Source organism: Tupaia chinensis, unplaced genomic scaffold (assembly GCF_000334495.1).
Source record: "Tupaia chinensis unplaced genomic scaffold, TupChi_1.0 Scaffold000475_1, whole genome shotgun sequence".
Lineage (NCBI taxonomy): Eukaryota > Metazoa > Chordata > Mammalia > Scandentia > Tupaiidae > Tupaia > Tupaia belangeri.
Window position 1 is genome coordinate 968765 of NW_006159984.1, and position 4977 is coordinate 973741.

The following is a 4977-nucleotide window of genomic DNA, read 5'->3' on the forward strand; positions in this document are numbered from 1 at the left end:
GAACATTCATGGTGACCAAATTCTGTGAACTGGAACAGAAAAGAGACAACAAACTGCACTGCAGGAAGAAGTCCTTCCAGGATATGAAGGAAGAAATGGATACTCTGGGAAAGAATTAGGAAGAACTATTAGAGATAAAGTCTATAATACAAGAAATCAAAAACTCTCTGGAAAGTATTAAGAGCTGGCTAGATCGCAGGAGCCATGGAGCTGTCTGTCTCTTGAAGAAGGGCTGTTCACGCGAGTTTTGTATGCTGGAGGCCCAGTTATCAGTGGGACATCTTCCTTTATCCCAAAATGGCTAGATCGCAGGAGCCATGGAGCTGTCTGTCTCTTGAAGAAGGGCTGTTCACGCGAGTTTTGTATGCTGGAGGCCCAGTTATCAGTGGGACATCTTCCTTTATCCCAAAATGGCTAGATCGCAGGAGCCATGGAGCTGTCTGTCTCTTGAAGAAGGGCTGTTCACGCGAGTTTTGTATGCTGGAGGCCCAGTTATCAGTGGGACATCTTCCTTTATCCCAAAATGGCTAGATCGCAGGAGCCATGGAGCTGTCTGTCTCTTGAAGAAGGGCTGTTCACGCGAGTTTTGTATGCTGGAGGCCCAGTTATCAGTGGGACATCTTCCTTTATCCCAAAATGGCTAGATCGCAGGAGCCATGGAGCTGTCTGTCTCTTGAAGAAGGGCTGTTCACGCGAGTTTTGTATGCTGGAGGCCCAGTTATCAGTGGGACATCTTCCTTTATCCCAAAATGGCTAGATCGCAGGAGCCATGGAGCTGTCTGTCTCTTGAAGAAGGGCTGTTCACGCGAGTTTTGTATGCTGGAGGCCCAGTTATCAGTGGGACATCTTCCTTTATCCCAAAATGGCTAGATCGCAGGAGCCATGGAGCTGTCTGTCTCTTGAAGAAGGGCTGTTCACGCGAGTTTTGTATGCTGGAGGCCCAGTTATCAGTGGGACATCTTCCTTTATCCCAAAATGGCTAGATCGCAGGAGCCATGGAGCTGTCTGTCTCTTGAAGAAGGGCTGTTCACGCGAGTTTTGTATGCTGGAGGCCCAGTTATCAGTGGGACATCTTCCTTTATCCCAAAATGGCTAGATCGCAGGAGCCATGGAGCTGTCTGTCTCTTGAAGAAGGGCTGTTCACGCGAGTTTTGTATGCTGGAGGCCCAGTTATCAGTGGGACATCTTCCTTTATCCCAAAATGGCTAGATCGCAGGAGCCATGGAGCTGTCTGTCTCTTGAAGAAGGGCTGTTCACGCGAGTTTTGTATGCTGGAGGCCCAGTTATCAGTGGGACATCTTCCTTTATCCCAAAATGGCTAGATCGCAGGAGCCATGGAGCTGTCTGTCTCTTGAAGAAGGGCTGTTCACGCGAGTTTTGTATGCTGGAGGCCCAGTTATCAGTGGGACATCTTCCTTTATCCCAAAATGGCTAGATCGCAGGAGCCATGGAGCTGTCTGTCTCTTGAAGAAGGGCTGTTCACGCGAGTTTTGTATGCTGGAGGCCCAGTTATCAGTGGGACATCTTCCTTTATCCCAAAATGGCTAGATCGCAGGAGCCATGGAGCTGTCTGTCTCTTGAAGAAGGGCTGTTCACGCGAGTTTTGTATGCTGGAGGCCCAGTTATCAGTGGGACATCTTCCTTTATCCCAAAATGGCTAGATCGCAGGAGCCATGGAGCTGTCTGTCTCTTGAAGAAGGGCTGTTCACGCGAGTTTTGTATGCTGGAGGCCCAGTTATCAGTGGGACATCTTCCTTTATCCCAAAATGGCTAGATCGCAGGAGCCATGGAGCTGTCTGTCTCTTGAAGAAGGGCTGTTCACGCGAGTTTTGTATGCTGGAGGCCCAGTTATCAGTGGGACATCTTCCTTTATCCCAAAATGGCTAGATCGCAGGAGCCATGGAGCTGTCTGTCTCTTGAAGAAGGGCTGTTCACGCGAGTTTTGTATGCTGGAGGCCCAGTTATCAGTGGGACATCTTCCTTTATCCCAAAATGGCTAGATCGCAGGAGCCATGGAGCTGTCTGTCTCTTGAAGAAGGGCTGTTCACGCGAGTTTTGTATGCTGGAGGCCCAGTTATCAGTGGGACATCTTCCTTTATCCCAAAATGGCTAGATCGCAGGAGCCATGGAGCTGTCTGTCTCTTGAAGAAGGGCTGTTCACGCGAGTTTTGTATGCTGGAGGCCCAGTTATCAGTGGGACATCTTCCTTTATCCCAAAATGGCTAGATCGCAGGAGCCATGGAGCTGTCTGTCTCTTGAAGAAGGGCTGTTCACGCGAGTTTTGTATGCTGGAGGCCCAGTTATCAGTGGGACATCTTCCTTTATCCCAAAATGGCTAGATCGCAGGAGCCATGGAGCTGTCTGTCTCTTGAAGAAGGGCTGTTCACGCGAGTTTTGTATGCTGGAGGCCCAGTTATCAGTGGGACATCTTCCTTTATCCCAAAATGGCTAGATCGCAGGAGCCATGGAGCTGTCTGTCTCTTGAAGAAGGGCTGTTCACGCGAGTTTTGTATGCTGGAGGCCCAGTTATCAGTGGGACATCTTCCTTTATCCCAAAATGGCTAGATCGCAGGAGCCATGGAGCTGTCTGTCTCTTGAAGAAGGGCTGTTCACGCGAGTTTTGTATGCTGGAGGCCCAGTTATCAGTGGGACATCTTCCTTTATCCCAAAATGGCTAGATCGCAGGAGCCATGGAGCTGTCTGTCTCTTGAAGAAGGGCTGTTCACGCGAGTTTTGTATGCTGGAGGCCCAGTTATCAGTGGGACATCTTCCTTTATCCCAAAATGGCTAGATCGCAGGAGCCATGGAGCTGTCTGTCTCTTGAAGAAGGGCTGTTCACGCGAGTTTTGTATGCTGGAGGCCCAGTTATCAGTGGGACATCTTCCTTTATCCCAAAATGGCTAGATCGCAGGAGCCATGGAGCTGTCTGTCTCTTGAAGAAGGGCTGTTCACGCGAGTTTTGTATGCTGGAGGCCCAGTTATCAGTGGGACATCTTCCTTTATCCCAAAATGGCTAGATCGCAGGAGCCATGGAGCTGTCTGTCTCTTGAAGAAGGGCTGTTCACGCGAGTTTTGTATGCTGGAGGCCCAGTTATCAGTGGGACATCTTCCTTTATCCCAAAATGGCTAGATCGCAGGAGCCATGGAGCTGTCTGTCTCTTGAAGAAGGGCTGTTCACGCGAGTTTTGTATGCTGGAGGCCCAGTTATCAGTGGGACATCTTCCTTTATCCCAAAATGGCTAGATCGCAGGAGCCATGGAGCTGTCTGTCTCTTGAAGAAGGGCTGTTCACGCGAGTTTTGTATGCTGGAGGCCCAGTTATCAGTGGGACATCTTCCTTTATCCCAAAATGGCTAGATCGCAGGAGCCATGGAGCTGTCTGTCTCTTGAAGAAGGGCTGTTCACGCGAGTTTTGTATGCTGGAGGCCCAGTTATCAGTGGGACATCTTCCTTTATCCCAAAATGGCTAGATCGCAGGAGCCATGGAGCTGTCTGTCTCTTGAAGAAGGGCTGTTCACGCGAGTTTTGTATGCTGGAGGCCCAGTTATCAGTGGGACATCTTCCTTTATCCCAAAATGGCTAGATCGCAGGAGCCATGGAGCTGTCTGTCTCTTGAAGAAGGGCTGTTCACGCGAGTTTTGTATGCTGGAGGCCCAGTTATCAGTGGGACATCTTCCTTTATCCCAAAATGGCTAGATCGCAGGAGCCATGGAGCTGTCTGTCTCTTGAAGAAGGGCTGTTCACGCGAGTTTTGTATGCTGGAGGCCCAGTTATCAGTGGGACATCTTCCTTTATCCCAAAATGGCTAGATCGCAGGAGCCATGGAGCTGTCTGTCTCTTGAAGAAGGGCTGTTCACGCGAGTTTTGTATGCTGGAGGCCCAGTTATCAGTGGGACATCTTCCTTTATCCCAAAATGGCTAGATCGCAGGAGCCATGGAGCTGTCTGTCTCTTGAAGAAGGGCTGTTCACGCGAGTTTTGTATGCTGGAGGCCCAGTTATCAGTGGGACATCTTCCTTTATCCCAAAATGGCTAGATCGCAGGAGCCATGGAGCTGTCTGTCTCTTGAAGAAGGGCTGTTCACGCGAGTTTTGTATGCTGGAGGCCCAGTTATCAGTGGGACATCTTCCTTTATCCCAAAATGGCTAGATCGCAGGAGCCATGGAGCTGTCTGTCTCTTGAAGAAGGGCTGTTCACGCGAGTTTTGTATGCTGGAGGCCCAGTTATCAGTGGGACATCTTCCTTTATCCCAAAATGGCTAGATCGCAGGAGCCATGGAGCTGTCTGTCTCTTGAAGAAGGGCTGTTCACGCGAGTTTTGTATGCTGGAGGCCCAGTTATCAGTGGAACATCTTCCTTTCTCCCAAAATGGCTAGATCGCAGGAGCTATGGAGCTGTCTCTTAAAGATACTTTGATCAACGGGTCTGGGGAGAAATGTGCACATATCAAAATGGTCTCATTGTAAGTCAAACAATATGATTGAAAGTATATACAAAAAACAAATAATAAATAATCTGGGGGAAAAAAGGCAAAAAAAAAAAAAATCCCAAGACATACTGCTCATAACAATCCAGCCACCCAAGGCCATGTCCGGATAAAGATCCTGGTCTTATTCTGGTGGTCACGTCCTGCACATTTCTCACGTCTCCTCTTTGGCTCCCCACATATCCCCCTTTTTTGTTTATTAAATGATCCACCTCTTCTGATGGGCAGTAGAATGTGCCTGTCTTAGGTTGTCCTTGGTGACATTTTCTCTTACCCATCATTGGGAAATGTATATTTGTATGTACCCCTGTCTTAGGTTAAAAAACATCCCAAGGATCTTACCCGTCACTGACTACCAGCTTCTGCATCTAATGCCTTGTTTTGAAGTTTTAACTGATGGATTTTGGAGCGAACTCCAAGAAAGGAGGACCGAAGTATTTGCACAAGGCAGGGGGCACAAGAAAGCAACACAAGACCAGTACCTGCCAACGTAA

At 48.9% G+C, this 4977-nt stretch overlaps 1 pseudogene; it reads left to right on the forward strand.

Moving 5' to 3' along the window:
* Positions 1-4977, forward strand: part of LOC102468759 (enoyl-CoA delta isomerase 2, mitochondrial pseudogene) — a 19730-nt pseudogene extending 14753 nt beyond the window's left edge.